The sequence below is a fragment of the Schistocerca gregaria genome, chromosome 3, assembly GCF_023897955.1.
Source record: "Schistocerca gregaria isolate iqSchGreg1 chromosome 3, iqSchGreg1.2, whole genome shotgun sequence".
Lineage (NCBI taxonomy): Eukaryota > Metazoa > Arthropoda > Insecta > Orthoptera > Acrididae > Schistocerca > Schistocerca gregaria.
The window spans coordinates 263,837,925-263,852,861 of NC_064922.1; the positions used below are offsets into that span (position 1 = coordinate 263,837,925).

The 14,937-nt window shown below is 44.9% G+C and overlaps 1 protein-coding gene across 4 annotated transcripts in view; it reads left to right on the forward strand.

Moving 5' to 3' along the window:
• LOC126354141 (uncharacterized) overlaps window positions 1-14,937 on the forward strand; it is a 331,010-nt gene that overhangs the window by 42,018 nt on the left and 274,055 nt on the right. Inside the window, exon 1 of one of the 4 annotated variants that reach the window (XM_050003546.1) lies at window positions 14,728-14,821. The exons of the other annotated variants lie outside the window; for them this stretch is intronic. The gene's annotated coding sequence lies outside the window, so the exon portion shown is untranslated. Of the gene's footprint in view, window positions 1-14,727; window positions 14,822-14,937 lie in introns of those variants that run through there. 4 annotated transcript variants of the gene reach the window in all.

Here is a 14,937-nt window from a genome sequence, read left to right on the forward strand (position 1 = left end):
TTAACTTACCTATAACTTCGCTGGTTAGTCACTTAAGCATTTTTCTTACGTCTTTTAAAGTTATTTTATGACGTAGATTTCCTAGGTTATATTTTTGGAAGTTATAGCCTGAATTTTATTTGTTGTGTGTCACAATTTTTTGTTTGACGTTTAATCAAGGATGTTATAAGTTTACATCAGAGCAGTTACTTATCGATTTCCCTTAGTTACCTGTCCGCAGCTTGTGGTCGTGCGGTAGCGTTCTCGCTTCCCACGCCCGGCTTCCCGGGTTCGATTTCCGGCGGGGTCAGGGATTTTCTCTGCCTCGTCATGACTGGGTGTTGTATGCTGTCCTTAGGTTAGTTAGGTTTAAGTAGTTCTAAGTTCTAGGGGACTGATGACCATAGATGTTAAGTCCCATAGTGCTCAGAGCCATTTGAACCTTAGTTACCGTGTTTATTTTTATCTGTGAATGTGTGGTTGTCAATCTCATATATGACAAGTAGGCTACCGTCTGGCTCAGAAAATAATATATAATAAAACCATTACTTTCAGATGGCCTGATAATGGCAATAATGCTCAAACAGGCCTGTCGTCATTAAATAAACATCTCAAAAAAGAACCAGCTTTTTGGACTTAATTCGTAATATATGTTATGAAAACAATCAGTTGTTTCATTTATCTATATCTATATGGCTTAGACCGCCTTACGGGGTGTGGCAATGAGTACTTTATGTGCTATTGTTACTTCCCCCTTTCTCTGTTCCAATCACGAACTGATCGCTGGAAGAGTGACTGCCTGTAAGCCTCCGTGTGAGCTCGAAACTAATTTCATGTTCATGGCCTTTCCGTGAGATAGCGTAGGAGAAAGCAATAAACAGGGTGTCTCACACCATTCGGGTCAAATTGAAAGAGGTGAAAGTAAGTCCACTCCAAATTATAATGAGATAGGGAAACAATGGTCGGAAATGCACATGTATTGTCTCATGCCGGTCGGGGTGGCCGAGCGGTTCTAGGCGCTACAGTCTGGAACCGCGCGACTGCTACGGTCGCAGGTTCGAATCCTGCCTCGGGCATGGATGTGTGTGATGTCCTTAGGTTAGTTAGGTTTAATTAGTTCTAAGTTCTAGGGGACTGATGACCTTAGAAGTTAAGTCCCATAGTGCTCAGAGCCATTTGAACCATTTATTGTGTCATGGACGTACACTGGGTACACCGCATAACAACAAAGTGGCTCATAGTAATTGTTCAAACTGACAACCACCAGTCTCCTGGCAACGGCGCATGGAGTTCTGCCGCACTCTCTCAAAGATTCCTCGTGTCCGTTGCATCAGAAAAGGCAGCTTAGATCCTACCAAGCAGGTCTTCATTCGTTTCTGTGGGGGTTTCATACACCAACATCCTGACATAACCCTAGTGGGAAAAGTCCAGAGGCGTATGACCCGCGACCACTCTGGCCATGGGACAGGACCTCTCCGTCCAATACAACGACGAGAGTACGTGTTCTTAAGGTTGCCGCGGACATTAACATCGAAGTGCGCCGGCGCACCGTCGTGTTGAAACCACATCCTTCCGCAGACAATAAGGCGTACAATCTCCAAGAACTGTGGCGGTACATGCCGCAGGAACACCAGGTAACGTGGACCAGTCAAACGGGGAGGCAGCAAATGAGGACCTATTACGTGAGCTCAGGCAATGCCTACCCATCCACTGACAGAAAATCGTTTCTCGTAACCACAGATGTGGGTCGCGTACGGATTGTCCTCACTCTCGACATGACTGTTGCGGCTGTCGAAGACACCATTACGGGTAAATGAGGTCTCATCCGCGAACAATATAAACTGTCAGAAATTCGGCACTACAGGATTGCGCTGGATAATCCATTGACAGAAGTAAACGCATGGTTCAAAATCCGTGATTCGAGTGCTTGGACACGTTCCTTATGATACCAGTTGCACCAGTACCCTCCACCCAGTATCCTTAGAGGTATGTATCCTTAGAGGTGTTAGTTTCACGGGCAAATTGACGGCTGCTTATTTCTCGGTGGTCAACCACACGATCCAACACAATCTCCCCAAAGTCCGTTGTTCTGACATGTCTTTGGCGGGAACATTGTCCGACTCCAGAATGAGATTTTCACTCTTCAGCGGAGTGTGCGCTCATATGAAACTTCCTGGCAGATTAAAACTGTGTGCCCGACCGAGACTCGAACTCGGGACCTTTGCCTTTTGCGGGCAAGTGCTCTACCATCTGAGCTACCGAAGCACGACTCACGCCCGGTACTCACAGCTTTACTTCTGCCAGTATCTCGTCTCCTACCTTCCAAACTTTACAGAAGATCTCCTGCGAAACTTGCAGAACTAGCACTCCTGAAAGAAAGGATACTGCGGAGACATTGATTAGCCACAGCCTGGGGGATGTTTCCAGAATGAGGTTTTCACTCTGCAGCGGAGTGTGCGCTGATATGAAAATTCCTGGCAGATTAAAACTGTGTGCCCGAACGAGACTCGAACTCGAGACCTTTGCCTTTCGCGGGCAAGTGCTCTACCATCTGAGGTGCCGAGTTCGAGTCTCGGTCGGGCACACAGTTTTAATCTGCCAGGAAGTTTCATTGTCTGACTCTCTGTGACGTGTACAACCCCCTCTCTCGTAAGATTGTATCCACGGAGATAAACTTCTTCGAATTAGGAAATGCGCGATCGCTACGGTCGCAGGTTCGAATCCTGCCTCGGGCATAAATGTGTGTGATGTCCTTAGGTTAGTTCAGTTTAAGTAGTTCTAAATTCTAGGGGACTGATGACCTCAGATGTTAGTGCTCAGAGCCATTTGAACCATTTTTTTGGATTAGGATGACAACCGTTGCGAAAGTGATTTCTGTACGTTGGTGCTGCTTTATGGACACTACATCCTGCCGCAGCCTACATTAAATGCATGTCTGCCATCTCTCGTGACGAGTAGCGATCCATCTTTGACTACTCGCCATGCGTTGTACACAGTAACACACCTCACCATGGACACATTGCACGTAGTTTGATGCAACGGACAACTGACATTAAGGATAGTGGTGTGCATGGGGTGCAGGTTAAAGCGCCGGTGTGACGAATGCGGTCGTCACTTGACACACATGATGTGGGCTAGGTTGTGTACAGTATGTCGGGGAGTGCTCAGGGTCGTATGCTGTTTATCACCCGCTGCCTATTCCAGTGCACAACATATACCCGGGATCTTAGCGAGAGTGCGACAGAACTGCACGCGCCGTTGCGGTACATGCAGTGAGACTGGCGGTCGTCGCTTTGAGCAATTACTGTGAGCTACGTTGCTGTCACGCGGTGTACACTGTGTATATCAATTGCACAGTAAATATGCATTTCCAGCCACTGGTTCCCTGTCTCAATATAATTGGGCGTGGATCGACTAGGCCCTGTTTTTATTTGACCCAGAAGATCTGAGACACCCTGCATTGGTTGACTCTTCAAGGAACGTACGCTCTCGCAACTACAACAGTAAAGCACCACGTGATGGAGAACGCCTCTCTTGCAGTGTCTGCCAGTGGAATTGGCTGAGAATCTCTGAGACGCTTTCATTCTTGCAAAATGGACCTGTAACGAAACGCGCTGCTCTTCTTCAGATCATATCTATTTCTTCTTTCGATCCTATCTGCCACAGATGCCACACTGACAGGCAATATTTAAGTGTTCTTGGGGCGAGGCTTTCGTAAGCTACCTCCTCTGTAGGTGTACACCACACTTCATGAGTATTATTCCAATGAATGTGACTTTGGCATCTGCCTCATTTGCGATTGGTTTTATGTGCTCGTTCGACTTTAAAACGCTCCGTAGTTTGGTGCTAGATGTTTTATGGTTGTGACTACTCCCAGTGATTGTTTTGCAATTGTGTAAGCGCACATTACTGGGTCTTTGTCCCTATTTACATGCAATACATTAATTTGTCTACGTTGAACGCCAAATACCAGTACCTGCACTGAGCGTCAATCCTCTACAGGTCCTCCTGCATTTCGCTACTATTTTCTAGCGTTGTGACTTCTCTGTATACAACAGCATCATCCTCAAGAACTCTCAGGGGACTTCTGACGCTATCTACTGTATCATTTATATATATTTTGGAAAGTAGTGGTCCTGTAACAGTCCGTTCGGGTACACCCTAAGTTACTTATACGTCTGAAGATAGGTCTCCGATGATGATGACATGCCGTGTTCTGTTTGCTAGAGACTATTCAGTCCATTCACACATCTGGTCTGATTTTCAAAATGATGGAGCACAGCAACCAATCGCCCTTTCCTTTCAGGCCTTATTAGAGCAAAACTAGATTTCGGCTAGTGTCTAGCCATTATCAATGCACTATTTCATAGTTCCAATATCTATCCTAGTACGTCAGTCCCCTATTGTTCGGGTTTCTGCCATAGATCATGAAAGTCATGAATGAACTGTGACAGAAGACCGAACAACAGGGGACTGACGTACTAGGACATGTACTGAAACTATGAAATAGTACACTGATAATGGCTAGGCACTAGCCGAAATCTAGATTTGCTTTAATAAAGCCTGAAAGGAAAGGACGACTGATTGCTGTGCTCCATCATTTTGAAAGTCATATCACAGTTGTTAAGTCCATTCCACATTTCTAATGGAAGGTGACTTGACATCTGGTCTGATGTTCCATACGCTCGTATCTTGTTCAGTAGGCGGCAGTGTGGAACTGTATCGAATGCCTTTCGGAAGTGAAGGAACACGGCATCTACCGAGCTTCCTGTATCCACTGCTTTCTGGGTTTCGAAGGCGAACAGTATGGGCAGGGTTTTACGCGATCGTTGCTTTCGAAACACATGTTCGTTCCTACACAGGAGATTTTCGGTCTCTAGAACTGTCAACATGCACGAGCGTAGAACACGTTCCAATATTCTACAACAGGCCGACGTCAGAGATATAGGTTTTTTTAGTTTTGTGCATCTGTTTGAGGATCCTGCCACGTTACAGGTAGTAATTTCAGTACCCAGCTACATTCACTTTTATGGCTGTAGGTATCAGAAGAGGTAGGCAGCTTATCGTCTCCAGCATGACAAATTGCCGAGACATCTGGACTCAGAGTGTGAAAATTGCAATCGGTGGGTCATGTTGTCGTTGAGCTATGGCAGACCGTAGAAACTTCCGCACGAAACTGGCGACAATGTGAATAATTTTAAATGACGCTTCATATTTCTAACATTATTTATTACAAAATTACTTTTGGAGGATAAACCAATGAATCAAATCAAGGTGACGAACTTCGTTGGAGATGTCCGATCTCTGTCGGAACTGCGACCTGCACGGGCAAAAAAGAAACTCTTAGATTGTGATCCTTAAGTAGTGCAGCTCGGTAGTTGGTGAAGTCAACAAGTATCTTGTTCTCGACCGAACCAGTTGTAATTATGTATCTGAAAGTGATGTACACTATCTGATCAAAAGTCGATTACTCGATAAATAGTACAATTCTCAAGGCTGTCAATTCAAGTAAGTACCTGGGTGTTAAAATTACGAACAACTTCAGTTGGAAAGACCACATAGATAATATTGTGGGGAAGGCGAGCCAAAGGTTGCGTTTCATTGGCAGGACACTTAGAAGATGCAACAAGTCCACTAAAGAGACAGCTTACACTACACTCGTTCGACCTCTGTTAGAATATTGCTGCGCGGTGTAGGATCCTTACCAGGTGGGATTGACGGAGGACATCTAAAGGGTGCAAAAAATGGCAACTCGTTTTGTATTATCACGTAATAGGGGAGAGAGTGCGGCAGATATGATACGCGAATTTGGATGGAAGTCATTACAGCATAGACGTTTTTCGTCGCGGCGAGATCTTTTTACGAAATATCAGTCACCAACTTTCTCTTCCGAATGCGAAAATATTTTGTTGAGCCCAATCTACATAGGTAGGAATGATCATCAAAATAAAATAAGAGAAATCAGAGCTCGAACAGATAGGTTTACGTGTTCGTTTTTCCCGCGCGCTGTTAGGGAGTGGAATGGTAGAGAGATAGTATGAGTGTGGTTCGATGAACCCTCTGCCAAGCACTTAAATGTGAATTGCAGAGTAGTCATGTAGATGTAGATGTAGTGTCCGGCTACCCCTGTATAAGGGGGAATTCGCTAATAGAAGTCACGCTAGGCGGACCTGCAGTTATTAAAGGAGGCTGGGAGTAGTTTATGTCAAAACAGAAACATTAAAACAGTAACAGCAGAATGAGTCGGCCAGGAGATCCTCAGTGAGTTCGAATGCTGACTAGTCTTTGTATGTTACCTGAGTAACAAGTAACAGACATATTTAAACTCCTCCAAAGCTGTCAAGTTGACTATTGGTGATGTGATTGTGAAGTAAAAACGCGAAGGAATGACCACTATTAAGCTAAAATCAGGCACAACTCGTGTACTGATGGACAGGGATCATCGAGCATTGCGAATGGTGGTTGTAAAAAATCGCATGAAGTAATCGGAAGAAATCACTCGTGATTTCCACACTGTCACCAGGAGTCTGGCTAGAACAGTGACTGTACGTAGGAAGTTAAAAAGAACTGGTAACAACGCTCGAGCAGCTCCTCGTAAGCCACACAGTCCTGAGGTCAGTTATAAGCGACGTTTGAGATGGTGTGAAAGATGACGCCACTGGACAGTTGATGTTTGTAAACGAGTGCTTTGGAGCGACGAACCACGCTGTAAACTGTGGGGATCAGGAGCAACGGTTTGGGTTTGGTGAATGCCTGGAGAATGTTACCCGCCGTCTTATGTTGTGCCAGTGATGAAATCCCGAGGAGGTGGTATTCATGTATGGTGGGTATTTTTCGTGGTTAGGGCGCTATCCCCTTATTGAACTTAAGGAAACGTTAAATGATGAACGAAGTGAACATATTTTCCAGTTCTGTGTACTGCGTGCAGTAGAGGAACAGTTCAGAGACGATGACTGCGTCAGCATGACAGTGCGTGCTCTCCTAAAACAGCATCTGTGAGGCAATAATTTGTGGATAGTAACGATCCGGAAATGGGCTGGGCTTGTGGATCATCAAGTCATCCAAAAGTGCTGCGGTCTCCGGTAGAAGGTGTATAACCACTACGAATTTATACTTGGCGAGGACCCGACCTATTTTTCACGATAGGCTTCCCCCATAGGGCAGGAAATCCATGTATTTAAATCTCTCGCTGTCTTTTTCTTTTTTATCCTTATGTCCACCTTAGGTTTTAGATGTAGCGCCTTACGTGACGGCTGCGGAGAATATCGAACGATGTTTTTAAGTGCAGAGTCGCATCGTGCAGACTGCTCTCACAAGCAGAGCTGTGCGCTTTGTGAACGTATCTGGGAAGCCTGTCGTCAAAAATATTCTAATCGCCAGCAAGCACAATGTCACAGTGGTTTTACACCGTCTACTGAAGACTGCAGCACTTTCCGATGAGTTGATGTTCCACACGGCGGAGGTTTACGAGTTCTCCTGCGAGTGAGCTTTTCCTGCATAGGGGAAACACCTCGTATAGACCACGAAAAATTCGTGGAACACTGTACACACGTCCAGCACCTACAGCCCAATAAATCGGCTGTGCCAGAGCAGTGTATATACCAGGTGACTATGTAGTATGAAAACGTCAATATTTTGGCACCGACTTCATGTTTTCTCGGTTGCGAAAGAAACAGTTAAAATTCCTTTGGCGAAGAATTTAACTAAGAGAAGGCTAGCGGTTTCAGTATGCACGAGACATGGAATCCTCCGTTTCCCTTAGCAAATTGGCAAGGACGTTGCTACAGTGCAGCTCATGATGATAGATCGATACCCCAGCATGCATCGACTGCGTAGTTACAGATTCGATTCATGAATACTCTTTGCCGCCGATTATCGTCTCCGGCGCTTGAATTTCTGTGGCCGCATACCTGGTAGTCCGATCCGCCTGTTTAAAAGGAGGAGCGAATGCTTTAGCTTCAGGCTGTCGCCCCACATTGAAGATGGTTGAAAGGTATACGTCTGAAATATTAGAAGAAATAAAGTTTGTGCGGCTGCACTCCCGGAATGTAATGAATCATTTCTATTGATTATGTTCGGCGGTGAAAGAGTTTATCACCAAGAGAAATGTACAACAATCGAAGGAAAGAAAACGCAGAAGAACGGTACCAGGGGAAGCTAATGAGACCAGTAAATTTTACTGGTGTGAATTGTAGTGTATGTAATAGAGATGAAATCAGTAAAGATGCAAAAACATGAAATGACACCAGTGATGGAAAGCTCATAAATGCTAATCTACGAACGTGTTATGACTAACAAAACTTTGTACCAGTTCGGGAGTCTAACCAGGATATGCTGATTTTCACGAGCAGACGCTTTAACAATCAGGCTATCTTCGCATGCCTAAGGACTAACTCAGACTTTCCCTTCTTTTCTTCCTGTTACATCTGAACAAACATGATTCTCCATTTCGGAGTAGGACCACGAGAGGAAAAGTTTGATTGGAGAACCGTGCGTAACAGTGCCACAAGGGAGGTACGAAGTATAAAGTGCTCAAATGTATGTGAATTCTTAAGCGACTAAACTGCTGAGATCATCGGTCCTCAGACTTACACACTACTTAAACTATCTTATGCTAAGAACAACAGATACACCCACGCTCGAGGGAGGACTCGAACCTCCGGTGGGAGGGTCGCGCAATCCGTTACATACCGCCGTAGACCGCGCGGCCACAAGGTAGATCAGAAAGATTTTTACAAGAATATATCTCCTATATGAAAGACGATAGAGTCTTGGTATGAGTTTTAACTTGCGCATCGAAACTACACGATGAGCTTGGCCTCATTTATTAGCTTCCGGTTCATGTGGTTGGCGATGGGGGCCCTCCTGATGCAGCTCTGTTGGGTCAATTCGAGATGGCGGTAACGCAGCGACAACAGACGTTTCGCATTCTCCGTAATGAGCCCAGTTCACTTACAATTGTGCGGCGAGAGTTTTGTCAAGAGTGCAGTGCTACTTTTCCTGCGGCACAGAGCATTCGATGCACACACAGAGGAATCCACAGGCCGTCCGAGTGTGCTCGTTCAAGATGTACGGCGCAAACAGCAGTTGTTTTCTACCCTGCACACAGAAATCTAGTCCTTGTGCCCGCCGAGAGAGAGCTATTCCTCAAGTAGCTCTCTGGTGTGTTTTTCGGTGACTTTTACGTTTCGAAACATACAGAATCCAGTTGCTACAAGCCCTTCATGATGGTGATAAACAATAACGTGTAGAGTTTTGTGAATTCGTTCTGGCCGTGGAGATGTAAGATAACAGTTTGTTTTCACGTTTGATGTTCAGTAATGAAGCTGCATTTTATTTGAGTGAAGAACAAACGTACGAACTAGGGAAACAAAGCTGTTACGTGCACTCGCGCAAGACAAAGAGACAGAGAGGACGAGAGAGAGAGAGAGAGAGAGAGAGAGAGAGAGAGAGAGAGAGAGAGAGAGAGAGAGGGAGAGAGAGACAGACAGAGAGACTCCAAAGCTTCATCTATTTTGCCCGTTTTCCGAAAAAAGGTTTAAAGTCCTTTTCTTTGGAAAATACCATTACAGGAATCACGTACCAGGCTGTGTTGAAGACCGGAAAGTTTCCACAACTGTGAGAACATGCCGCAGATTTCATCGTTGAACAGGACACAGCGCCTGCACGTAAAAGGATTTGTAAACAATGAGCTGGCTCAACGATGGATCAGCCGACGAGAGGAGAGTACTGATCTCCCATCCCACCACTGGACTCCAGGGTCGCCTGATCTCACAACGCGGTAGTTCTTTGAGGTATATTTGTGAAGTCTCCATCTATGCGCTCCTCTTCCAGCAAGTTTGTGTAAACTGTGACGGGGCATAACAACAGTTGTGAATACAGAAATTCCAAACGTTTTCGCAAAAAATCTGGACAAGTTGGTCTGTTGTGTGTTGGAGGGCCCTTCGAACATTTATGAAAGATAAATAAAACCTTTGATTCTTAACGTAATTGTTAAAAGTTCTTCATGATACATACTGTTTTAAAACAGAATGGATCTTTTCACCATAAATTCTCTAAGTTTTATTTGCGAGTTAAAGTTGATCCTCGTACATCAGCTCAATTAATTTCATTCACATGAGATGAGTGGAGGAAACTTCTGAGCGTTACTACACTACTATCAGTACCTGTCGTTGAATTTTCCATGATTTCATCCCCGAGACGTACATCATTTCATGTCAGTGAAGTAAGATCAGTTGATAACAAGTCACACTCCTCTACAAACAGGGTAGCAGAAGTGACCCGCAAAACTACCTTCAAATATCATTGCGACTCATTTATTGCAGAATCTTAGAACATATTCGCAGCTCAAACGAAATGAGATTCTCGAAAAGGATGACCTCCACGACCACGAGCACAGACTCCGAAAATATCAGTAATGTGAAACCAAAACTGCGCTTTTCTCACGTGGCATCCTGAAAACCATGGATCAACGCAGTCAGGTAGATGCAGAATTTCTTGTCTTCCAAAGCGCATTTGACTGAATTTCGCACATACGCTTGGCACCGAAAGTATCCACATACGGGGTTTCAAGAGAAATTTGTGAGTGGATTGAAGATTTCATGGTGAAGAGGGTACAGCACCTTTTCTCAGACAGAGAGTCATCGACAATATAGGAGCAACTTCAGATGTGCTCCAGAGAAGAGTGGTGCGGCTCTTGATGTTTATGATGCATGTTAATGACCCTGCCGACAATATTAATAGTCTTCGTATATCCATAATTGAAACGGATGACTTGGGACGTCCGCTAGTATAATATATGTTAAAAAATGACGAAATTCCTCCAGCTGTATTAAGGTGTTGGTTTTATTGGCAACTCGTTTCGATGTTGTTGCAACATCGTCTTCAGGCCCATACTTGTCGACAGCAACCGAATGTGTCAAACACTAGTAGTCAGTGGTGAGATAGGCATGTATGGAACACGCCTATATCACCACTGACTACTAGTGTTTGACGCATACGATTTCTTTCAACAAGTATGGGCCCGAAGACGATGTTTCAACAACATCGAAACTAGTTGCCAATAAAACCAACACCTTAATACTGCTGGAGGAAGTTGGTCATTTTTTAACAAATACTAATAGTAATCTCACTCGTGTCATCCATCCTATAGTATTGCTCAAGTGTTTGGGAGCTGTACCAGATAGGGCTAACAGGGGATAATGTGCTGATACAAAGGAGGGCACCAAGAATGCTCAAAGATTTGTTTGACCAATGGGAGAGTGTCACGAAAACCCTCAAAATCTGAACTGGTAGACGTTAGAAGATAGACAGAAACTGTCCCGTGACAGGCTACTTAGAAATTTTCTACAACCAACTTTAAGTGCTGGATCCAGGAATACACTACAACCCCCAAAGTATCGCTCCTCGGCCGGCCGTTGTGGCCGAGCGGTTCCAGCCGCTTCAATCTGGAACCGCGTGACCGCTACGGTCGCAGGTTCGAATCCTGCCTCAGGCATGGATGTGTGTGATGTCCTTAGGTTAGTTAGGTTTAAGTAGTTCAAAGTTCTAGGGGACTGATGATCTCAGATATTAGGTTCCATAGTGCTCAGAGCCATTTGAACCATTTTTTTTTTTTGTATCGCTCCTCCAGAGGTAGGGAAGACAAAATCAGACTAATTACAGCACACAAAGAGCCATACGAATAGCCATTCTTCCCGTGACCCACAAGTGAATGTTATTTGAAAGACACCTAATTATTGGTACAGTGGAAAGTACCCTCTAGCATGCACTTCACAGTAGGTTTCAGAGTATTTGTGGATATGTATATTTACAGGGGTTGCGCAGAAGCATGGAAATACCGTGAGAAATGTCTACTTGAAAATAGATGCAGTCACCTAGCAAGCACGAAACGCACCTGTGGAATGTCCTAAATACGTTGCAAGGGTCAACCGTGGTAAGGACAGTGTCCTGTGTAGCTGTGAGTGCGTTATGTCGACTCTAAGTGAATTCGAACGTGGGAAAGTTGTTGGTGTTCGTATGCTGGGTGCTTCTGTAAGCAAGGGGGCCTCAGTGTTTGGTGTTTCAAGATGCATCCTTATCGAGGATTTGTAGTGCAGACAGGGAAAACGGAGAAACATCATCCGCTAAGTCACAACGCATACAAAATTGCAACGAGAAATAAGAGGACGACAGCCGCTCGCGAACCCTGTCAGCACTAAAACAGTACTAAGGAAGGTCCATAAGCAGGGAATTTCAGGGTGAGCAGGAATTCCAAAAGCACTCATCGGTGATGCAAATGCCCATAAGAGGAAAACGTGGTTCCGAAGCCATAAAACCTGGCGTACGGAGCAATGGAAGAAAGTCATTCCATCGGATGAGTCTTGTTTCATATAGTTAACAAATTCTGGCCGAGTTCACTTCCTGAGAGTGAAACATGGCGGGGGTTCAGTAATGATTTGAGTAGCCATATCGTGATGTTCCGTTGGCCCCAACAAGTTTGCATTACCGCCAAGGATTACGTGACCATTCTGGCTGGCTTTTAGTAGAGATTCTGCTGCTGTAAAAAGAGCGATGCGCGAAGCATCCAACCACTACCACGGTCATACCTTAGCAAAAGATCTTGCCGAAAACCCAAGGAAATTCTGGTCTTACGTAAAATCGGTAAGCAGGTCGAAGGTTTCCATCCAGTCACTCACTGATCACTCTGGCCTGGCAACGGAAGACAACAAAACGAAAGCTGAAATTTTAAATTTAGCATTTGAGAAATCTTTCACGCAGGAGGATCGTACAAACATACCACCGTTTGAGTCTCGTACAGTTTCCCGTATGGAGGACATAGTTATAGACATCCCTGGGGTTGTGAAGCAGCTGAATGGGTTGAAAATAAATAAATCGCCAGGTCCTGATGGGATTCCAATTCGGTTTTACAGAGAGTACTCTACTGCATTGGCTCCTTGTTTAGCTTGCATTTATCGCGAATCTCCTGCCCAACGTGAAGTCCCGAGCGACTGGAAAAAAGCGCAGGTGACGCTTTTATATAAGAAGGGTAGAAGGACGGATCCTCAAAATTACAGACTAATATGCTTAACATCGGTTTGTTGCAAGATTCTCGAACATATTCTCAGTTCGAATGTAACGAATTTCCTTGAGACAGAAGTTGCTGTCCATGCATGAGCACGGCTTTAGAAAGCATCGCTCCTGCGAAACGCAACTCGCCCTTTTTTCACATGATATCTTGCGAACCATGGATGAAGGGTATCACACGGATGCCATATTCCTTGACTTCCGGAAAGTGTTTGACTCGGTGCCCCACTGCAGACTCCTAACTAAGGTACGAGCACATGGGATTGGTTCCCAAGTATGTGAGTGGCTCGAAGACTTCTTAAGTAATAGAACCCAGTACCTTGTCCTCAATGGAGGGTGTTCATCGGAGGTGAGGGTATCATCTGGAGTGCCACAGGGAAGTGTGGTAGGTCCGCTGGTGTTTTCTATCTACATAAATGACCTTTTGGATAGGATGGATAGCAATGTGCGGCTGTTTACTGATGATGCTGTCGTGTACGGGAAGGTGTCGTCGTTGAGTGACTGTAGGAGGATACAAGATGACTTGGACAGGATTTGTGGTTGGTGTAAAGAATGGCAGCTAACTCTAAATATAGATAAATGTAAATTAATGCAGATGAATAGCAAAAAGAATCCCGTAATGTTTGAATACTCCTTTAGTACTGTAGCGCTTGACACAGTCACGTCGATTCAATATTTGGGCGTAACATTGCAGAGCGATATGAAGTGGGACAAGCACGTAATGGCAGTTGTGGGGAAGGCGGATAGTCGTCTTCGGTTCATTGATAGAATTTTGGGAAGATGTGGTTCATCTGTAAAGGAGACCGCTTATAAAGCACTAATACGACCTATTCTTGAGTACTGTTCGAGCGTTTGGGATCTCTTTTCATGAATCGCTACTGAGGAAATTTAGAGAACCAGCGTTTGAGGCTGATTGCAGTACAATTTTACTGCCGCCACTTTACATTTCGCGGAAAGACCACAAAGATAAGAGAGGTTAGGGCTCGTACAGAGGCATATAGGCCGTTATTTTTCCCTCGTTCTGTTTGGGAGTGGAACAGGGAGAGAAGATGCTAGTTGTGGTACGAGGTACCCTCCGCCACGCACCGTATGGTGGATTGCGGAGTATGTATGTAGATGTAGATGATCAGGTCGATCCCATGGTACAATGTCTGTTCCCCAATGGCGATTTGTTCCAAGAGGCATCGTGCGGTACTGGTTTTGTGAGAAAGAGGATGAGTCGTCTCAGCTTCCCTGACCACTACTGTCACCAGATCTCAGTATTATTGAGCCTTTGTGGTATACTTTGGAGAGAAGTGCTTGTGATCGCTATCAGCCACCATTATCTTCACCTCAAATTGCCCCTAATTTACAAGAAGAATGTACAAGATTCCCTTCAAAACGGTAGAGAACCTGCATTTATCCGTTACTAGATGACTGTAAAGTGTTTTGAATGCCAACGGGCTTCCTGCACTGAATTACGTATAGTAATGTGTTGTGTTTTTGGTGTTGCCTTATTTTTATGCAACCTCTGGACATTTCTTGAGGAACGGCAAGATAGTGCCTTTCATCATGTTTCTTTCTCTGATGTTACTATCCCAGGATGTGAAACCATGTATGTTTGACCGGAAGTCAGAGGAAGCAATGAAGTGACAGTGAAAGTATGAGTCAGGTCCGCAGGAATGCCCCGATAACCTAATGCTTCAGTGCCGAGTCGACCGCGCTGCAGTGCGGATCGGAGCAGCAGGAAGTTCTTGGTGGGCCAGCAGTCCACTACGCAGTGTCGGCGGGCTGTGTTGTGAGTACAGCTGGTTTTTAGCCAGAACGGAGCACTTAGTGCCAAACTATACGCTCAAATTTGTTTTTTTCTTTAGCTCAATAGGACCAAAAGCAGTAGGCGTAGGTTAATGTCTG